Source organism: Anopheles gambiae, chromosome 3 (assembly GCF_943734735.2).
Source record: "Anopheles gambiae chromosome 3, idAnoGambNW_F1_1, whole genome shotgun sequence".
NCBI classification, from domain to species: Eukaryota; Metazoa; Arthropoda; class Insecta; order Diptera; family Culicidae; genus Anopheles; species Anopheles gambiae.
Window position 1 is genome coordinate 17,106,645 of NC_064602.1, and position 23,665 is coordinate 17,130,309.

At 42.6% G+C, this 23,665-nt stretch overlaps 1 protein-coding gene across 2 annotated transcripts in view; it reads right to left on the minus strand.

The window, feature by feature from the left end:
* LOC1275619 (inactive dipeptidyl peptidase 10) overlaps positions 1 to 20,051 on the minus strand; it is a 103,220-nt gene extending 83,169 nt beyond the window's left edge. Inside the window, exon 1 of one of the 2 annotated variants that reach the window (XM_061663118.1) lies at positions 19,850 to 20,051. The gene's annotated coding sequence lies outside the window, so the exon portion shown is untranslated. Of the gene's footprint in view, positions 1 to 19,055; positions 19,677 to 19,849 lie in introns of those variants that run through there. The other variant, XM_061663119.1, reaches the window with a different exon arrangement.
* Between the last annotated feature and the right edge of the window lie 3,614 nt (positions 20,052 to 23,665).

The following is a 23,665-nucleotide window of genomic DNA, read 5'->3' on the forward strand; positions in this document are numbered from 1 at the left end:
ACTATTTAGTTTGTATAATTTACCATAATTTAACCATAACTATGCAGTGAAATTTTCATTCTCTCTCTAACCCAAGCATCTAAACCATTCTGCCAAACTGCCTAAATCTTCTGCTCGCGTGACTAGGGCATCTTTTTTCCACCTCACCAAACACAGAACACAGCGCTAACGATTGCATATCTTACAGACGGCATGCCGTTCTCGGAAAGCTACTCGGAACGGTCGTCGTCCCAGATATATGCTTCGCCATGGCATACCATCACCCCCGTGGGATATAGCGATTCCGTCCAAAAACCGTGAGTTTATATCGCCATGCGAAGCGCTTCATCATACGGAACATACTGCTGCTGTTGTTGTTGCTGCTGCTGCTGCTGCTGCTACTGCTACTGTTTTGCCTGACGGGACATTTTATGTGCAATCGAGCACGGCTACAAAGGGGCGGCAAATTGCATGTCAATTATTCACGATGGGAAATGTACATTTTCACCTTGCGCAGTGTGTCTACGATAGGCGGATGATGCGAGATTCGCATCGTTCCCTCAACGGTTTTGGCCTCCGGCCCGAGGTCAAGAGGATCGGGCAGGGGTTGCGGGGGGAAGAGCGAAGCATGTTTGTAGATCGCTGTAGCTCGTTTGTCAAGTTTATACCAACCAGTTGAAAGGTACGAATAAGGTGTATCGACAAGTGTGGAGTGCATAGAAACATGATGATAACAAAATGCAATTTAGTTCTGGATGTATTTTGACTTGTAAGATACGTACTTCTAGCATATCAGCATGCTATTTCATTTCGTTTGTATGATTTTCAACATATTTTGTTTTGAATACTCAAATTGTGAGTAACGAAAACTTATGTTAAGATAAGAGAATTGTTGGTTTGACATGATGATCTTGAAAGCATCGCTTAGCCATGAGACAGAGCTATGCTACGTTCTGAGATTTACTAAATGTATTTAATTATTTACTCTTTTTCAATGTTGTTTTGCAATGACAGGCAATATTTCATTGCCCTATGCATTCCCTGCCGAAAACCCCTGCAATCCACTATTCCACCCAGCGGCAAGACCCATGAAGGCATTCTTGTCCGTTTTGCCCAGCGGGAAGCGGAATAGTTGATGGGCGATGTAGTATGTTTTATTACTCACCGCCTTACAAGTGGAAATTCTCCACCAAAAGCACGAACAAACGCGACTCCCACCGTTCGCGATGGGAAAGTCCATAAAAGCGACCTGTACTTGACCGTGGGAAAATCTGTACGCGGGTCCCCCGGGCCGGCCAGCGTACCGGGTGTTCATTACTGCAGAAAACGTTCGCACAAAGCAGCCAGCAGCAGGACAGTGGCAGAGTAATCGCAGTATCGCAGTAACGAGCCGGCCAGCCGAGCGGTCGCTACTTATTTGCGGCCACAAATTGGAATAATTCGGTTGTAATTGAAACAAATCTAATCTGTATTACTACGAGCGCTAACGGCGTTTGTCCATTGAAGGTCCACGGTCCAGCTGTCTGGCTGTTCTTTCGGCTTGTTTGGGCTGCTTTCTTTAAGCCCGGAAATTGAGGCCCATAAAAGGATGCCGCCGGAAGCCGAAGTAACACCATTCGCTGCCCTTCGTGCGGGAAAAAGCCCATACAATGCGCTGCGCTGTGTGAAGGCGCAAGACGGAAGGTCAATTTGGTCGCCACCCCCCCCTTGTGTTGACTGTTCGCTTTTGTCGGGTTGCATAAATTTTGTACCCAATACTGGGGGAATGACTTCCCGCGCACCGGTTGCGTGTTGCAACCGTGCGGTTGGGCTAAGAAACGCTTGGAGCGAGTACGTGCAGGGTGGTCGAAACGATCCGTTTGAATTTATCACCGTCACACCGGTAGCAGTCATAACTCATGCATTGACACCACTACTACCATCACCTCTACCGGTCGCTGCGGTCTTCCGGTTGGACGGTTTGCTCGTATTAGACAAATATACGCACGACGTCGTTGCCGCTTTCGCACAAGGACAGCTCCCTGTTGACAAGGAGAGCTGCACGTGCGAGAAGCACCACCATTTTGGGTTTGGAACATTCATTATGCCACAAGCCGATCATCACAGGTCCTTTTCAGTGTGCAGGCGCCATTCGCTCGGATCGGGAAAGGATGCGACCAGTTGTTGAAGCATATCCGGGACTTTGGGCCGTCGACACAAGGCATACGTACCTGCTGTCTTTGTTTGTGCGCTGATCCTTGTGGACAAGGCTTGGCTGTGTCACCAGCAACTGACGAAAACCACGCGAAAGCTCGGGAACAAGGAATGTGCAGGAAATGAAAGCAAATTAGAAATAGTTCTCCTAGCCCGCCCGAGTTTGTATAATCCTTTTCCCCTGCACAAACGCACACACTTTCATTGGGAAAAACCACAGAATGACCTGAATCCTTTCGGCCCATGCCATCCCAAGGCAGCTCGGCAAGTCCTTGACGAGGTACGCGGGAGAGTGTTACAAGCAGACAAGTCCTTTTCACCACAATAACCGTTTTCCCTTTGGCGGGCAGAGGGAAAATATGGCTTTGGCCTACCACTGCTGCCTGCACTGGGACCGTCCAACCGTCCGCTTTAAGGATGTGAGAACATGTGATACTGTGGCGTGATGAGTTGTTGGATGGATGGAACGGGTAAACTCTTATCGTGGAGCAACACATTCTTCCCTTAAAACCATAGCAGTAGCAGCAGCAAAGCCACAGCTTCTGGGACACTGCTCACTCCGGAGCTAATTGGACAGAAGGTGGAAAACTTTCCCATGCTTTCTCCCATGCTTCCCATTAAACCTCTCTCCACCCATCCACATACACACACAGACAATGCCTTTCTACGCATTCTACTCAGTCCGCATGCAAGCTCTCGGTCGGTTGATAATGCAAGTGTTGGTACTTTAACTTCGCCCATCACCGGTCACATTTTTTCCCATTATTCACCGTCTCACTTGCTCTCGCTTTTCGCAGACAATCTGGTTGGAGCTGTGGTTCGTAGGCAAGGTTCCCATGGTGGGGAGCCTATATTTATATTTAGGTCAGACTTTTTTTCTACCTCCCCACTTTTAGCTGCGTCACTGCAGTTCTTGTTGAACCCGTTTTCTTGTCCTGCTTCATTTAAACGACGGCACCGAACGGAATTGCGGGTTAGTTTCCTTTTTATTTCGCAAACGGCTCCCAACGGTCATCGATGCATGTGTGGTCATATCGATTTCAAACGCACTCACACACTCATAGATACATTTTTATTGAGCGATATAACAAGCGCAAAAACTCTTCACATTGGCACACCTTCAAAACGAAACGGTGCTTCATGAAAAAGATAAGAGCCGGTCGCACTGAAAAACACTCTCGGCACATGGGAAAAGAAACAATTGCTCTCCTACTGCACCCAAAGGGGATACATGCCAGGCACATATCGTCTCGTATCGTATGACAAACGAGTTAAAACACACATTGAACCTCTTTTCTTTGGCCGGTGCATCGTACGGGGGCTTCTTCCGCATTGCTGCAGTTCACACGCTGCGATTATTAGTGCGACAGCACTGCTGTATGTGTGTGTGTGTGTGAGCAGTGCTCGGTATGTGGACCCGGTGCAGGTATTGATTTCCAATTTTGAAATTTATGTCAAGCTAAACGACCAATCCGTACAACGACGTTAATGTTTGCGGACGTTGCCGGTTCCTGGTCGGGGTTGGGCACGAAACTACTGCATACGGGCATTATTATTTGCTGATGACAGGAGGTGGAGACAATATGTGAAATCGTTCACTTTTATTGAATGTTTTATTAGCTCGTTACGGTGTGTAGTGTTTGTGTGTGTGAGCATAAAAAATTCATTCATGCAGGAAAAAATGTTACAAATCGACAATCGATCAATGGTATGGTAAATATTTTAAATTAAGAATCAGTTTTAGTGTGGAAGGAATGTTATTTCCTGTAGAAGCGAGCTTTCAATGGTCATAATATAAAGAATTATAAAAATATTCTTATAAATGCATCCCAAAATGTTCAAAGAGCTATATAAAAGTATTTTTTCAAAAGAATCAACTGATGCACTTATTTTTTTACAGTTTTTATCGAAATTTTTCACTATCAGATGAAAAAAAGTTCATTGAGTCTCAATTTTCTCCTCGATGGTAGTCATTTTGCATCATTTTGTGCAATTTCAGTCTTAAAACCCCTCATTAATTAATGTAAGTGTCCCGTAGTACAGTCATGGTATAGTTTGTACGACTTAACAACATGCGCGTCGTGGGTTCAAGCCGCATAAGGACCGTCTCCACGTAGCAAGGACTGATTATTCGGCCGCGTGGTGGTTCTAAACAAGTCTCAGTAGCCTGCATGGGCGGCATAAAAGTTTCAATTTAGTTCCCGAATTGAAATGTTTCAAAGGAGTCAAAATTGGATCCATCAGGAGATGAAATATGAAGAACTCAATAGGATGATTTATTGAATTTTGCTGAGTATTTAACAGAAATGTTAAAAATACCCGGTGGAGGCACTGATTGATGCATACTGTCAAATGTAGGCGCCTAAAAGGCCAAACAACAAGACAATATCACAACCAAACCTTGCCAACGAAGAAAGTCCCACTGAAAAAAATACACTCTGTCGACGCATAACCCGTTGCAACTTTCTTCCAATTCCGAATCCGGTACATTAACCGTTCGCCGTTGGAAAGGATTTGTTGCGCCGATTTTATTACATCTTCACTAAACACAACGGTTTCTATTTATACGGCATAAAAACCATCGCTAATCATCTTCATCATTATGAACGCGTGGAAATTTTCTGTTGACGCGTTGTGTTTTTTTTTGTTACTTTCTTGCTGTCAAGCCATATCTGTTCACTACCGATTGTTGGGCATGGGCCGCTTTTGCAACGCTGGTGACATTGCTCTCCACATTAACCACCATCGGCCGGTGGTGCTTGGTCTGGCAAACGTCACCATAAAAACCTTTACGATATTGTTATTGCCATCATTACCAGCTGCTGGCGCCGATGCTAGTAGTGCACACGGTATAAGGTATTGGGGAAAAAAAAAACACCCATCAAAAGTATCGTTTTCCGCTCTTTTCTGTCTGCAGAAACAAAAATTAAATAATAGTAGCGAGTACGTGTAGGCACACAATGAAGCGCAACCATGGTTTCGAGCGGCCAGAAATCACTTGATCAACCAAAAAAAAGCGACTTCCCGGAAGTAGCAAACCACTGAATCCAGCTCGAGAATCGGTTGACATGCACGAATCCTGCGTAATCATTCCAGGGCATTTTTTCTCGTTCGTGTTGTGTTGCCCCAACCGACGACAATGCCAGTCGGGGTCAGTAGGCGAATCAGAAATAATAGGGCCCAAAGCATGTTCGAAACGCGATATCGAGAATAAAGCGAATAAGAAAAGGGAGAGAGAGATAGAGAGAGACAGCAGGTCAGGCGGAAGGCGAGTCGGCCCGGTACCAGTTGAATAGCCGCGGCCCGGAAGCCGGATTGAGTGACGTGGCGGGAGGTTCGGCCGAAAATACTTCCTGTCACCAGGGAGCGCTCACAATTTATTAACTCGAGCGCGATGGTTTCCTCTTTTGGCGCGGTCCGGGTGGCCTGGCCGAAAGCCCAGTGTAATGACCTCTTGACATTCCGCTCGACGCCAGATTAGTGCGGTGCTCAATCGTCTCGTTGGAGTGCTCATTAATGGGATCGTTCATATTCATGGCAGCTGGGGCAACGGGCTAGTACAAGTTAAATTATGGCTACAAATGATCGGCTGCCGGGAAGCTGGTCGGAAAAGGGTCTGCGACGGTGCGGTGACATTTGTTGGCAACAAAAGGGGCAGAGTTGTAATATGTTTTGCTTAAAATGTGAAATGATTGAATTCAAGCAAGGTTTAAGCTACAAATTGGCAAATAAGCCATGTAAAGTGAAACCCCTCATAACGAGTACCACTTAATAGGAATTTTTTCGCAAAACAAGCAAATTTAAATGCTCAACAAATACATCTCATAATGAGTAAAATCTCACATAACGAATAATATCATTTGTATTTTTGATACAGTTTTCGCTACCGATATGCTATCAAGTTCGAAAATGATAACATTGAGCATTTCTAAAAAAATCGCTTAATGAGAACTTCGATATTAAATATCGTTTAGTATAAAACTATTCCCAGGAGGAGAAGTGCGGTATAGTTGTGCACAAATGAGTGAAATATTGACGAGTGTTTCTTGAGTTTTGATACTGTGATTAGAGCAACACATAATCTTTTGTAATTTTAATGCCAATTAATTTAACTAATTGTGATGAAACTTGATTATTTTGGAACACAACTCTAGTGGGAAATGTCTAACAGCTGCACAACAACCTCTTCATAGACACAAACCGGTAAAATCAATCCAATATCATTAATTTTTTGCAACAATGCAATCGATGACTTGAAATTGTTTTCTCTTATAAACATAGTCCGGGAGAAACTGTACCTCAACACACAACTCTCGTGTTCGATACAAAGGATTTGTCAAGTTTGAAAAATATGATAGAAAATGCTAAAATAACCGACCACTTTTTCAAGAACATGGATCAATAATCGTAACATGTAGTGAACTTCTAATATCTGTGCACATGTAGGGATTATGAAGACATTTTCTTGTTGAATAGACGCATATATACATTTATACCAGCTCATTTGCGGTCCTGGATCCAGTAATTTCTCTTTTCATACTTATTATATGGATAAGAAATTCCTGCACAACGAGTTTTTCGCATACCGAGCGAGACACTGGAACGAAATAAACAATGTTTTTACAATTTTAAGGTATAAAAGAAAATTATTAAAGTTGTTATCGTTTCTAATAAGAGATTTGTTTCTTTAAAAAATAAAAAAAAATCTATACCGTTCATTTCCCGTTTAGGAAATAAATAAGTCACAGGAAAATTATTCCCCTAATCCGGATAAGCGACTACAGCTCAACTATAAAAATACCTAGCAATCCGCTAGAAGTATGCTAATACTTCTAGCTTAAACCTACACACACACACAAATTTCCTTCGCCGCTGCTAATAAGCATAATTTCCCAGTCCCAGCCCGAGAATGCCTACACAGTCGCTGCGTGCGTTTGTGGCGAGGGTGGAAGGCGAGCTTTGCAAAATAAATTACAAACTTGCGTTGGCGGGTATTGGTCGAGAGTACGGTTCATCGGACCAGCTCCCTGGAGCCTTGCGGCCAGCATGCCAGCTGCCGCGCACAGAACGAGATGCCTGTATTGCTGTTGGCATGAATTTATTACGATGCTCTGCTATGTGGCCGAACATTCCACACTGGGTGCAGGCAGGCAAGCAGGCAGGCAGGCAGAGTAGCTCTCTCTCTGGGGATCTCGGTCGGTCGAGAGAGAAATTCTCAAACGATGGTAGCAATCATGCATTTGACCGGACCCGGACTCGGGGCATTCGAATGGCTATTTTTGTTTTCTAATCAAGCGAAGCCTTCCGTGCGTTCTTTCATTCATATTTAAACCAACGAAAAAAAAAAGAACGCAAAACTCCACTGCACAGTAGCAGATCTTATGAAGCTTTGCACAACGGATGAAGCAAAATGCACAAGAAGCAATATTGTTTGAAATTGCTTTGTTTTGTGTGAAGGATAAAGCAACACAGTGCGTGGTGCTAGGATTTTGATGTTGCACAGCTTAGAGGATTTTGCAAAATGTGTCATAATAAAGAATGATGATTAAGGTACTCTGCCATGTGGCGCAACAGAAGAAATAATTCTAGCAAAACCAAAAAAAAGGTTAAAATATGATACATAAGGAAAACAAAGCTAAAAATGGAAAGCAAACATTCTCATTTGATTTTTGTGATTGAGTAAAAAGTGCACTATAAAAATTGCTTTATGATATGAAATGTATCAAAAAATCAAATAATTATAAACGCTTACTCATTTAAAGTTATTCTTAATCTGTTTCATTATTTCTAATTTAATATATCCTCAATGATTTTAAAATTCAATCGCCACAACCAAATAAAGCAAATCATCACTCAACTCAATAGTAGCAGGCAAGGTAAACAAGGAACAATTTCGTTAAAAGTTCCACCATTTTCATTCGACGAAAGATTAAACAACATTTATGGCTTCCCACTTGTACAGGTAGGAAAACAACAGCTAGGCATCGTAACTTTCACAGCCCCGGCTTCGATAAACCGCGTTAAAAGTTAACCGACGGTTTTGTAAACTCACGGAGGGGAAGCAGCAGCTTTATGCTACCCGGAAAGAAGGTCCGTAATTCATACCTGCCTTAATTTAGTTTCATTTAAAAGCACACTTACACACACACACACCTTTATGTAACAAACGCTACGTATTTAACGTAAGCCTCAGTTTAATCTTTCCGGAAGCTTTGCGTAATAAGTACGATAGTTGGCAATCTGTTACCGCTTAGCAAGCCCGCCCCCACCTGCTTAAGCTTCATTTCGACAGCAATAAAAAGACAATAAAAAGGCAATCTTTGCAACAAATTTCCCGTCGGCAGGCGTTTGAACGATGTTTAAAAGTGTAATAAAATTACCCAAAACGTGACAGAGGTTGCTTCATTCAAATTCGTACAAACGTCATGCGTACGCGAACAAAACGTTAGGCTCGAGACAGTAACAAATGATCCGGCCGGGGCATATTTTAATCTTTCTACCTACAGCGTCTTGAGCGGGGGAGTGCTGCGCGGAACAAGTAAGATGGCCGCTGCTCATATTTAAAGGTAATCCCGTACGAAGGTCACGTCAGGGCCGGAATGAAAGAGATAACCATTCTCGGGCTGGAAACAGCCGGAACTGAGAGAAGAATGTATTTTTAGTCTCGTAGACCCGCGTCCCAGGTAGAACCGCGTCCCTTTGGGGGAGGGGGGGCTACTCCTAGGAAGGAATCCCTTTTGGTTATTTTCAATCTGTTCCCAGTGTTTTCATCACTCGCTTTCACCCCTACGCCGCGGAGGCCGGGCGGGTCCACTTGTGCGATAACATCTGGAAGGAAGATTTCGTCCTTGTTTCATCCCCTAATCCCATATACAGCGAAAAACCCACCACATTCCAGCGGGCAGTGGGTGAGGTTGTCTGCGAGTGGCAGTGGGAGGCCCCTTCCCCATGGCCTGGGCAAAACACGGTTTGGGAGGAGTAAGGGACTACGCACCGTCATCCGGTCCGAGACGACCCACTTGACGAGTGAAGTTTGTCCATCAAATTACACGAGAGGGCGGAGAAGGAACAGACACTTCTCGCCCAATCTTCTGCCGACTGCACGTGTACCACTCACATGTGACAGCTGGCAGTAGACACCGGGACACTAAGCGGGCAAGCGAAGACAATTGTAGCAAACCTTTTTCCTGGCTTTGCTGCATAGGGCTGCTTCGATCAATAAAACCCATCTGCTACGGCGACGACGGCAAGGTTGATGAAAATCTAATAAAACTTCGGTGACAGAACGTCATAAAAAGTCAGTCATCCGTCAGTTGGGGCGTGTGTGCGTGTGTGTGTATAAGACGCCCACTAGCGGTGAGGATGTGAACCATGATAATTACTTCGGGATGACTTTATCCACAAACCACGGTGGAGATGTTCACCATCCGCCGCAACTGTACCAACCGTGCGACGCCCAAGGTGGTCCGCGCGAGCTTCGATTCACGCTCAAAAGAAAAGAGCCCCTCTCCCCCACCCCAAAGGACAAGCTCCCGCTTGGGGAACGCTGACGGTAAGCGATGATGAGTCAGCAGGGACCACTATCGACGATGGCTCATTTCAGTCTATCGGCGGTACCGAAGACGCAAGTCAACCGCAAACCGGGTCGAAAGGTGTTGACTGGCGTTTCGCAAAACTTTGCCACCTGCCCTTGCCAAACAAGGGCACACCGTTGCGCGTCCCCTTTTACCCGTTTGCACCTTCTTGCCTTGGCTCGGCAGAACAAGTTGATCGGATGTTCTGAACACGGTTAAAAGTACCGACTCATCGTTATCGGATCGGTACCATCCCGGGAGTTTCTTGGAAGGAAGGATAGTTTTTGAGCTCGGTTGGTCTGGCAAGCTTAAGCGAGTTTAGTTTGTTTTAGTTTTCGATCGAGTTTTTTTTTCTTATACGGAACAAACCACACATGCAAACGCTAGGGGACTTTTGTTCACTGAATTGATTGGATAAAATGAGTTGCTTAAAAAATTCAATCAGCTCTGCAAGAATTCAGCGTGACTAGCCAAGTGAGTACTAAATAGATTTAAACCGTGGAGAACTATACAATATTCCCTTGCATGAGATAATGATTAACAATATTTGGCATAAAAGCTATTCATTGAAGGATTAATGACTTAGTCTGGAACCTTGTCATGTGTTTTCCTTTTTATGTGAGAAGGTTTTTTACAAGCTTAAATGAAGTGTAAATATGTTTTGTAAAATATAAAATGTAGCTCCGCAATAATATTTAAGGTTTAAAATAATTATAAAACTATATTCCAGAGTTTATTTGCTAGAAAATAGGATTGTCAACAACCATATTAAAAGTGAAAAATTTTCTGTGGGATAAAAAGCATTCAAATGAGCAATAAACATTTTACATTCCCTGTTCCCGCACATCGAATTCACATCGAAGTGAATTTATCTTTGATCCCCTCGGCACGCAAATGCAATTGGGTCATTGTCGAATAATTTATTTAATGTTTTCCAGTGGTAGCCACGATTCTGGCTGCCTTATCGCTTCCACTGAACCAGATTGATTTTGCTGTTTTATCCACACTCACCAGCGCAGCACACACACACACACACACACACACACACACACACACACACACACACACACACACACACACACACACACACACACACACACACACACACACACACACACACACACACTCATGCACCATGATTCACATTAAGCGATCCATTTACTAATTGCTTCATTACTAAAGCCAGAATGCTCAGAGGTGGGTAGGTGGAGCTGGAACAACGGGACCACAGAACAAAGATCGTACATTGTAGCGATGTGTTTTTCACTCGCGGCAAGAACAAATGAAATAGAATATTGCCCGATAATGTCTCAATGCTTAAATTGATTGCTGACGTTACTCTTGATGTAGTGCAGGCGAGGAATGCGGGGGGAGAGGGAAGGCAAACAGAGCGTACACGGGGGGAGAATTGAATTCCGAGCGGTTGCGATAAAAAGCTGTCAAAGCCGTCATATAACGCTACACGATCAAATTAATTTTCCTACAGCAATCGAAGGAGAAATCTCGAAATTGATGACTTGACATTTACTTCAGCAGCAAGCGTTGGGGCTGCGACGGTAAAGAACGATAGAAGGAAATAGAAATAGATAAATGGTTTCAAGCAAGAGAGAGAGAGAGATAGAGTGAAAGATTGTTTCTCAATAAACTCAGCGTCAGACCGTTGCTTAATGAAAGAAGTCATCTTCACTGTACGGTTTACCAAGTGATGCGTTTAATGAATGGTGTTAGAATACTTGCTAATACTTTGTCATTTTTTTTCAAAAGCTGTTGTAGACACAAAAACGACTTTTTGCAATTAACCCAAAATATGAGAGTGAAAAAACACTCAACACTAATTTAACTGGTTATTTATTTTAAACGATAATTTCCACGCCACGCCTTAAGAATGCTAATTTGTAATGAAGAACAATTTCTCATAGAAGCATTCTGTAAGCTCACGTACACGGAGCGCAGCGTTCGAGAGACATTTCAAAGATATGCTGCCACTCACCCACTCGTCGCCGGGCGGGCTCAAACTGGCGCGAAGTTTATCTCATCCATCCAGACACAAAATACAAAGCTCATTTGCATAACACAAACACACCATGCGACGCATACTAATCAATCGCCCCAGGGTGGACGAGCATTTTTGCGCGAGTTTTAAATCCGAGCGCCAAACTGTAGAAAACTTCCCTGCAGCCGTTTTGATTAGCATTCACGAAAAAGCAATCCTGTTGTTGTTGTTTATTATTAGTATTTTGGTTGTTTTTTTTTTTGTAGTCATTGAATCGAAGAGCTATGAGGCTTTACCGTCAAACGAAATTGACAGCAAGCGCCCAATCTGTTCACTGATCTCGATTTTCGAGCATCATCGATCAACGCGCTGAATGGACGACAAACGCCACGCTGCGATGGAACACATGTTTAAGTCATTTTCGGAAATATACGATTGCCTAACCGAAACAATCACGACCACCAATCTTCCCGGATTTGCGATACGGTGTGGTTGATGCAAGGATAGGTAGAACAAACAAACACACACACACACACACATAGAACAATAGACAGGTCCTTCTTCCACATTCTCTTTTCCACACGCGTCCGTCTCTGGATAGGAATATTAATCACTTCACAATTCGATACGGCCCAATTTCGAAACAGCAGCATCGGGCAGCACTTGATTCATTGCAAAGCTCCACTGACCGTGACCGAGGCATTGTGACTCGCAAAACAAAACGAACCAACATCTGTGTATGAACCGTACACGTAACAAAACACTGGACAAAATCAATGCACAGTGCTCGAATCGGCGCTGGCTGACGACAAATATATCACGACAGTGACACATATTATCTGCAACATTTATTATCTCCCCATGTCACACGATTCAATGGACGCGGAAGTACAATTATTTGAAGGACGATGGAGAAAACTCATCCAGGTGAGTATATGACGGTGTGGCCAATGGAACAAAACAATTCTCGAGCACACGCGGTATGCGGTGGTATTGAATTTGATAAATAAATGTTACGCTTTTTTCCTGTTCCAACAATTGTTCGACCGTGCGGCACTGTCCAGAATGCTAAATGCAATAAACAATGAACAACAGGCGGTGGTACCGACTCTACATGACACCCTGTGGCGTTTCGATGAGTCTTTTCCCACCCTTTCAAAACTTTCAAAGCATAAACAAGCGATAAAAAAACGGTTCGGGAAGTAGGAAAGCATATTGCTGTTTTACAACGGTTTTCCCAGTGAATGGTTTATTTGATTGCAACGTAAACGCGGTTGTATGGCTTGTTTTACAACACCGAGAGAAATTGTTTATTGGCAACAATTTGAATGAATGTGTAGGCCGTTTGGCTAAAAAGTATCCCATAAATTGTTCATTAGAATAATCTTTTGTGTTTTATATAACTTTATTTAAGTTTTTTTATTCAGTGGGAACGGTCCGATTAGGTCGTATTGCTGAATTTAGTAAGTTAGTATGTGTAAATTATATTTGTAAAAAATATATTGTTTTAAAATTCTTCAATTCTTTGTATGTAAAAAAGTGTATTAAAAGATATTTGAACAAAAGCCTTTAGAAAACGACAATTTAAAGTTTTTCGAATAGAGCTTTCGAAACAATACAAATAATCAAGCATCGAATACTTAAATACAACATTTTAAATGTAAAAAAATGATTGGAAAAATATAGATATACAACATATTTATGTCTAGATTGAATAAATTGAATGATTGAATTTTGTGTTCTCATTGTCAAATACCGTATAAACAAATGAATTTTAACGTCAAAGTTAAAGGAGGCTCGAGAGAATCATTTTTCATAAATAATCTGCATCAAGAATTCAAGATCGGCGTTATTTATTCATTCATTTGTATTTATTTAGTAGATGTACAATATTCCTAAATTGCAATTTAGTGTATTTCATCGATACCGGAGTTTCCTAAACGCAAAATTTGTTGATTTTGATTGCTCTTAGCATTGTGGGCCCCTGAATTAAAATGGCTAGGATAGATTAATGGAGGAAAAATTACAAAAAAATCTCTTAATTTGGTTACATTTTCTATACTACGAACTAACTTATTCATTTAAAGGCTCTACAAAGGGGACGTTTTCATAATGGGAATAGGCATTAGATAAAGAAAAAGGTAGTATTTACAAATAGAAGTATCGGATTAGATGAGGTTTTGTATAGTACGTATGCTATTATTTTGGCGGGAGATTTAGTATTGTTTTTAAGAATTTTTGATTGAAATATCTGTATTTCTTTATATGTGTTTTGCACTGTTTCTCCATATTGGTGATGCATAGGTAATTATAGGACTTACTAACGCTTTGAAAATAAGAAGTTTCTTTCGTAAATTCAATTTAGAGTTTCTATTAACACTTTAAGCGCCGCGTCATATGAAATCGCACGACGGCTTTGTTCACCGCTCAGCACTGTAGGCCCGATTATTAAACACAAACGGAAATGACACAAGACAAGTGCGTCAAGACAAACGGAAAATAGATATGCATTTTGAAACCGTTCTTGAGATAGACAAGTTTTGTTAAATTTTTTCTTTCGTTAAAGCTGTGTCAAAGCCTTTGTCGATGTCAAAATGTTCAAAATCAAAATAAAAAACGTAAAAAAGTTTATTTAAGACACGATCGTTTATCAAGCTAACAATCCTGGTTTAAAACATTTAAATGATTTTCTCCCACATCGTAAGTGACGATAGCAGCAGTGAAGAAGAAACAACGGTTGATCTGGCAAAACAGCGCCAACTGCTGTGTTTGTGTCAACCCGTTACAGCTTTCTAACCAAGCGTGAGTTAAGCATGCGGATCATTTGTGCAAACCGTGTTATACATGTTTCATTTCGTGGTTGTTAATTTCAGATCTAAGAAAAATTTTCGTGTGTCGAAGGAAATTTTCCTTGACATTCTGGCGGAGATCGAGCCCTCCGAGTCTTTGTTATTCCGAAAAGTGTATGCAGTATTAGATGTGATAATTACATGTGCCTATGCTGTTGGTTGTTGAAGCAGTCACTCACTGAAGCAGTTGCTGGAATCCTTTGCTGTTGAACGCAAGCCGTGCGTGAGCCCTTTATCTTTCGGCTACCATCGAACAACAACAGAGGAAGGAAATAACAACAGCTTCTTAAGCCAAAACAGCAGCACGTTACCAGTATCTCCAGCATATCGCCATTTGCATGGATATGGCAGTATACATATTTTTGTTTAAGATGATAAAATTTGATTATTTCTGAATTAAAATACTTATATTTTGTCGTAAAAGCAACTGCAACAACTCTGTTGTTGCGTTGTGTCGGTCAAACAATCTGAGATTGGCGCCTTTCCGTGACAAAAAGCTGACGGAAAGCAGTTTGACAGTTTTGGATTTCCGTTTGTGTTTCATAATACATATCTTGGCAGTGTGCTTGTGAGTTTGTGTTTCGTCAAATTTTATTTTTCCAACACACAACACAAACGGATGTCATAATACAAATCTTCTGATTTTGACAACTTGTCTTTACAATTTGTGTTTAATAATCGGGCCTTGTATCTGACGCTCACCAATTCTCTTGATAACGAATGAGGTAGGAAAGAGAGAAAGAGAACGACATGTGCTACGCGGCTTATCGAAATGAAACAAAAGAGTGATAATAGACGCACGAACAATTGTCGCTCTCATCGCTCTTTTGTCATGCGCCTCGTGCTCACTCGCAAACTGTGACGTCAGGCCGGCGGTCAAAGTGTTAATAACTGGGTAAATAATTCTTATTTGTCAAGATCGGCGTCAAAGACCAGGCGTCTCCATAAGGATTTGAGTTCAAATGTACTAGGCGCCTCCATTTAGTATCCACTGGTCACAGTGACCAGTAAATTTATTTTCCCTTTGTAAAAATTATTTGAATAAATCATCTAGATTCTAGAAAAATTAAACTATAAAATCGTTGTTCAACAGCGGCTCTAACATGATGCGTTGTGCAGAAGTAAGAGAGAGAGGGATAGATAGCGCAGGCGAAGTAAAAACGGGCGGAGCAGCGAAAGTAGGAAAGGATCATCCCGAAGGAAATTCCCATTACGAGCTGTCAATAACGCAACTATTGCAGCTATATCATCTTCAATAATCAACGCCCTAATCGAGATCACAAACAATGGAATGATGATACATGATTATTAGACAACGACGCATTATATCTTTATATCAAACCAATACAACACACACGCCCACTCAGACACACCCATAACCGATTGTGATTGCTCTTTATCAAATGTCTTTCCCATTGTTTGTCTCCCGCACGTTTTCATTCTTTTTCGGTAAGCTGTTCGACCCGTCTTTTATTTTAGTCCCATCAGCACTACGTAACTCCTCAACTGCCAACCAAAATAAAAAAAAAACTTTCCACAACACTTCCTAAACTCTTCCACAACAAAAAGAAACCGCAACGGTCGGCACCCTCCGGCAGTAGCGAGCAGGAAAACAGAAAAAACCCTCTATTGTTATTGCAAGACCTCAGCTCAATGGCCCCCGGTTAAGACGATCGACCATCCATCCATGCCCGAGAATGTTTTGGTTCAATTTGCTCGTCCCGTGTTTCCGCCTTTCCTCCTTTCCGTTTTATCGAACTTGTATCAAAACCATCGCTTTCGATTTTCAGCTCGACTGGAATGTGCCAGCCGCTCGGAAGAATTATTGTAATCGCACAAAACGTATCGATTGGTCGGCCAAACCGACCACTGGCCTTCTTGGTTCGGGGGGTTTTTTCCCCCTCCACAAAGCTATTCGCTGGAAATCGTTTGGCCCACACCCGTGCCCACTAACGCGCAACGCCACTACGCCGTTGGTCGTTGGTCTATGTTTAGGTATCGGTTTAGGAAAATAAATACATAAAACATTACGTTCTCACGCTTCATTCCACCCCCCTCCATGCGCGGCGCACATACTATTAAGAACCTGTAAACATCCAAAACAAAAGCCGCTACGCAGAAGCTGTACCGAATTAGCATATATCGATCAGCCACAATTCCGTTAATTGGCCAGGTCTTGTGTGCTGAGATATGTGTACGAGAGAGAAGTACAACAGCAAAAAAAACTGTTGATTGTACCCCAACAGCACACTGCTGCATAATGTGGCTTTGGCTTTGACTTTGGCTGTGGAGCGAACACATTCTAGAAGGCCAACACCGTTCAAGGTGACGGTACAGTACGGTCACTAGCTGCTGTTACCGACGGTTTTGATTGAATGCCACCAAAATGCAAAAGAAGGGAACGGAAACGAAGAAGCAGACATAAATATGAATAACGCCACATAATAAACAATGCAAGACCATGGGGAAACATTCCTTGCGCCATGAAAGTACAGGTCAATCGATCAGATCCCGTTCCGGGAAGGGCAAATAGCATTCTAATCCCTGGCGGCCCTTTTTCTCCGAAGTCAAGGTTGATGTAAAATAACACAAAAAAGGTGATGGCTTCCCATCCCTGATGCCGAATGCCGACGGGACATCAAATGTTGACAAACATTTTGCGAACAAAATTAGGGACAAAAGAAGAAGCAAACTGTTCATTAGCGTAAAACTGAGAACGGCGAAGCGTAAATATGATTTCCAGGTATTGGTTTTCTTGTTTAACTATTCAGCAGATAATTAAACGGTTGTGAATTAATTTTTAAAATACCTTTCGACCGATCCACGAGAGAAGCCTTTTCGGGGATGTTTGCTAATGAAGGAGGTGATTGAAAATTTTCAATCAATAGCATAGGCACAGCTTTATCACGCATCTATTTTTGAATTTTTTGGAAGGAATCGGTATGTAAGTATCATTCAATCTTTTGCCTCTTACTTTCGGTACCATTTGCGTTTTATGTGAAAAGTAAAAACATATTTTCACAGCATGTTCTTGCTCTCCATACATCAATGGCAACATTTTCTTATTTCTTTACATATTGTATGCTCATTTTGCCCCCCATCCCCAATCAGGGACGTGATTAAGTAGTCAGGACCGTTTTCAAGTCCCGCTCGGACGACGAAACCAACTCCTAAACGGCTAAGCCCCCTTTCCCTTCATGGCTGCCACTGTGTGCTGCTGGCCGGCAAATCGGCACAGCTGGTCAGTGTCGCAAAATGGCCCCTTGGATCCTTTTCTTCTCTATTCAAATCCCTAAAAATACCTATTTTTACCCTTACGCGTTACCACTCCACTTCCGTCGCTATGCCATGGACAGCAAGCTTCATTTTGTCATGCAGGCGCTCCTTCATGTTGCCTTCCTAACCATAAAAAAACTCCCACAAAAAGTGGTTCAGCAGAAGAAAAAATGGTACACCACCTACCAGAACAACACCAGGGCGATGAAGTAGGGAGAGAGGGTGTAGGGTTTGAATGTTTCACTTGCGTTTTCTTTCTTTTCTTCGTGGCATTCTTTAGCAGCGCGTCTTGAATGGAAGCAGAATCAACGCCTGAGTCCCGTTCCGCCCGTGGTCCCTCCATCCCAGTAACCCAGTAACGGCGGCAGTACCTAACCACCCACCGTGCGCTCGAGCACGTTTCACGCTGTGATTGAATTGAAATGGTGAAGAAATTCTTTCCACCCTCCGGACGGCGCACGGGGGGCGTCCGTCCCGGGGCGTGTGCTGCAAGGGGTCACAACAAAATGCCTAACAACGGGGCAGTAGCCCCGGGTACCGAAACGGCAGCAAAGATCCCAGCGGTCGGTTCAAGAAATCGTCAAAAACTTGCTGTGATGATAAGGCGCACACAGCGGCGCCAGGTAGGAAGGAACTGGAGGTGAAAGTACCAGCAATTAAGATAGCGGCGGGAAACCGTCCATCCATTTGAGTTGAGTTGAGTCTTTCTCTCTCCCACGCGCTGGGCGGATGATATGAATGATGGTATGAGAAGTTGCTATGGGGAACCGTTATAGCAGATTGAAATGCTTACCTTGTCCGGCGGGAGCTCACGGTGCGCGATGGTGTGTGGGTTGCTGAAATCATAATTCTGCCATCGTCAAAAGTACAATTGCCACTGATTTATGAACCAATCACGCAAAGGTTCTTTCGGGTGAATCGAGGTATCGGAATCCGCCTCGCGGAGGAAAGCGTTACGGAAAGCTAATTGAATCACGCTTTCGACCTCACAGATAGGCAATAAGCACACCTGACACTGACGTTTGACTCGTTTCCTGCTTGCCGTACACTTTGATAAGGTTGATATCGCTCCTTTGAAGACGAGAAGTTATGAATTTTCTTCGTTTACCAGCACAGTGTTGGGTATTTTGTTTATCTTCATTTATCGTACCTATACCTTCTTTTATATTTCTTTCGTTAAATATCGCTTACAATTACTCTTGCCTTCAAAACCACCAAAGCGCTAATACAACACGCAGACGTTCGATCTGCACCACGGACAGCTTTAATCGAAGCGAATCAGTGCACTCACTCGCGTTCGGAACACACAGCTGGAGCTGGAAGTCACACAGCTCTCGCACTAACACACGCGTACTGTGGACGCAACGGGGACAGCCTGCTTTTATGTGCTCGTAATTTGCGCCTCCGCCACCCACAACCCCACACCAGCACACGGGAACGCAGCTATACGGTTAGTTGACACACACGCAGTGTTCTAATGTGCGAAAAGTTTGACAGCTGATTATGGAGAGAAAGGAGCGCGGATGAGACAGAAAAGAGCGTGCGAAGTTATCTAACCTTGGCGAGAGGGAGAAAGGAGGAGAGAGAGAGAGCAAAACAGCAAGAGAAACTGGGCGAGAAAATGCGATGCTCCATTTCATCCGGGAGCGTAACGAGAAGAGCGAATCTGTTCCTGACACAGCCGAGCAGGCAGGCAGATGTGTGATGTGTAGTGATTTAAGGGAAAACTGTTCGCTACCGTATTGTTGAGATTTGTTTAACTTGTCATTTGGAGCGCTTTGCTTTGCTTTATGGTCAAACTTTTTCGAGATATTTTCACTTGCCTGACAGTAATTTTTGCTTGACAATCCACACGCACACGTGCGATGGAGCTATTCACCTACAGCACACTCTGATACGTATTACGGGCAAGAGGAAACGAAACACCTGATAGAAACTCTGCCATTTACAAGTTTCACAACCATTGGCACTTTAGTATGTTTTACCTTTCTTCACACACAAGCCTATCGCACGCCACTGTCCAACGCGCCAACGGGACACTGATATTCCCGGGAACAAAGATGCACAAAGATGTGAATGCTCCCAGCCTCCAGGAAGCTAGGGAATGGTGGTACTGTCGTTTGCAGCGCAACCTTTCGGTGGAGAACTGTATGCTCGCACGGTTACAGAGAAACTAACCCATCGGCAGACTGTTTGGAAGCAGCTGAGCTCCACAGACTGCTACGCGGGCCGGGAGCTGTTGAGTGTGTTGTGTAGCAGTAGTAGTAATAGTAGTAGTATGTAGATTTATGCTCCGGCGCGTCCGTGAGCTCACTCCGCGGAAGAGACGACCCCATTAATCCCTTAAGGGTTTGGGAAGCGTGAGATGGAATTCCAACTAAATGAAATTGCTCAGACTGACGTTATATCCCAAATGAGTTATGTTGGATTAATCTGTTTTTAAATATTGTTTTAATATTTATAAAACATATATTAAAGATGTGGTAATGTCAAATTCTCTCATTTAATTTAAATATTAGCAATATTCGACGTAGAAGAAAAGCACATCATTTTTAGACCAACAGTGATGAACATTGCTCCCACTATCCTCACTCACTATTACCAGTAATGTCTCATTTTCTCTCACTCTCAGTAACGTCCTGGTGCCAGGATAACAAACAGAGCGAACAACACATACACAGCATCGCACACACTACCACCGACAGCAGCACAGTGACCGACATGCTGGTGGTCATGCGCAGGAAGCAGGCCCACATAGCCCCCAGGACTCTGTCGGTTCCTTGGCGGATGTCCACAGTCCACACCACAATACAACGTGCTCGCCACATGGAAATGTCGCTTCCCAAGGCACACTGCTGAGAGCGCGCGAGAGAGCGGGAAAAAAACTGAGAGCGTAGCTTGCTGTACAGTTTGCTCTAGGTCACCAACACAACACAGCGTTTGACACAGCGATAAGGGCTTGTGGAGGGAAAAGTGTACAAAAAAAGCTGTGTCTTACAATACAAATGCTCTTCGTACGCGTCTACGCTACTGTGTATGTGTAATTTTTTTTTATGCTGCTTCCACCAGCGTCCAAACAATATTTTGGGAGCTTTTTGTTCTGGTGTTGGTGGTGTTTGTCTGCGTGAGGTTACCTTTGCCAAATACCTGTTGGGGCTTTCATTTTATTATGTTTTTTTTTGTTCTTCTTCTTCTTCTGTTTGTACGTTTGTTGCTTTGGTACGCTTTTGCTCGCTCCAATTGTTAGTAGCTCCGGGAAGTTGTTGTGTTGTCGCGGCATGGAAACGAATAAAACACTCCAGAAAAGGGGTTTAAAGTGTTTTGAGAAATTGTTAACAATAAAAAATGGATGAAACTTCACCAGCGGTAAATGGAAAACGGTCAACCTACTTTTCTTGCCCCCTTCGTTCCAAGCTAGATTCTTCCCAATGCCCCACATAGGTTCAGCTGATGAAAGCTTTTGGAAGCTGATTTTTTACCCACCTGCTGTCCCCTGCTGCGTTGCTGTTGAGGGAAATGTGTAGACTTGCCGAGTACATTTTCCACACTTTTAAACTGCCAACAGCCCGAGTTGAACAATCGTACCGGGAGCGTACTTTGCACGAGCACGCACCGTCCCCACAACGGCAGTGGGCTTCCTGCTCGTCCCGAGACTCATATTACATCTGCACGACTGCTGGAGTATGGGTGTGCAACACGATAGGATAAAAACAAAACAAAAAAACACACACACGTGCAATCTCTCGAGACCGTACCGGAGGTACGCTTGACATTGTAGAGAAAATTGAAATCACTCACGATAAATAATATCCGCCAACTGCACGCTGTCGTTTCCTGCAGGGAAATAAGAGAAAACTATGCTTACGGTTGGGCTGCCAGCCGTGGAACGAGATGAAATGTTCCTGGTTTCGTTTAGCTGCAGCGGAAAAATGGCACTCATGGGGCAAGTGGGAACATGCACCCAACAATCGTTGTACACTTTGTTGCTTTAAAAGGTATATTAAAGTATGTGTGTTAAAGGATCAACATTTCTTAGAATGAGAAAAAACATTATCATTAATATTCCCATATCATCATGAAAAAAAGATGCAAATAATAGGAATGGAAACTTAGAAACTTGTTCATACATCTTCTAATAAGTCTCGTTAAAGAGCTTTTTACAAAAGGCAGTTTTTTCAGTTTTAAATAACATCTAAACCTGTTTGTCAAAATTAGAAGTAAGATAAAAAAGCAAATGTAGTTGTTGAAATAGTTTAGAGAGGCTTTGGCTACAACGGAGTTCTTTCGCCTCCTTAAAAATATATATTTTTTTAATAATCATTTGTCTATAAACCATTTGACTAGTCATACAAGTGAGAAATAAATTCTTCTTCTTCTTCTTTGGCTCAACAACCGATGTCGATCAAGGCCTGCCTGTACCCACTTGTGGGCTTGGCTTTCAGTGACTAATTGATTCCCCCCCATAGCAGGATAGTCAGTCCTACGTATGGCGGCGCGGTCTATTTGGGGATTGAACCCATGACGGGCATGTTGTTAAGTCGTACGAGTTGACGACTGCACTACGAGACCGGCAAAATACGAGATACTGTACTACGAGAAATAAATTATCCTAAGTTTAATGATATGTTTAGTTTTAGCTGGATAGCTTTTAAGTGATAAAAGTTAATTAATTAATTTTTTTTAAACAAAAATAGCATCAGTTTGATACTTTAAAACATTATACTATAATATGATCAATAATCCATAAAAACGAAGCAAACATCATGCTCATATTCATTTTTTGCTTGAAAAACATAATAAATTAGCAAAACTGTTGAAAATTTTTATATATTTTTCTTGATCTTATATATTTTCACAGAAAGAAACATAAAGAAAAACAAGCTGGTTTGTTGCATTTTTTCTCATACAATTATAGTGAGTGAGCACTTTAACATTTTCCTTGGTGATTTTCTTGATTGCAATTTAACACTACAGGCAATTAATAGTTGTCTCATTACTCGTCAAAATCATTGTTATTGAGTTGGTTGGAAACGAACTAACTTTATTGAAACGGTCAATTGGTTCCGTTGAAATGAGGTTGTTGAACAAAAGAGCATTTTTCGAGCTTGTAGCTCATCATTTTTAATCAAAGCATACAACAATAATTTCACTAAAATACAAATTGTGTGTCTTACTTAATTAATAAAAGCTACTTAAAGGCATAGTCTGATTCAAGCAGGTACTAATATTAACCCTTAATACCCTTAATATTGATTTTACAATCATACTTTACAGTCTTACAAAAATACCAACTTCACTGGCAGCAGAAAAAGATGCAAAGTTCAGTCCAAATAAACGCTGCATAAATTTGCACTGCAAGATTAATTGCTGCTGGTGCAGCTTCTTTTCCAACCTTTATAGATCCTGCTCTAGTAGCAGTTTTTATCCCTCCTCTTCGGTATTCCACCACCAATTACAACCCCCTGCTGCATAAACGAACTGCAAGTATGATAACGGTTCGAATCTTAAACACCGGCCGTCAATAGACTGTGTGCCAATCTCCCCATAGTCTCCCGGGTGCACTAAGTCTTTCGGCAAAAGCTCTGGAGTAAAGTCACCTTGGAAGCGAGCGTCATTGGCTGGACACGCTCTTCGTGTGGTCTTGGAGAGCTAGCTGCATCTGGATGAGTGAATGAATGAATAAATGTTTGCTGCAGCTTTTTATTTACTTTAGTCTTCTTAGAGCCACTCTTAATAAAGCCAACGTTTCTCCTTGGGGTTTGTTTCCCCCTCGGTAGAAATGGGAGCGGAAAAGCTTAGAA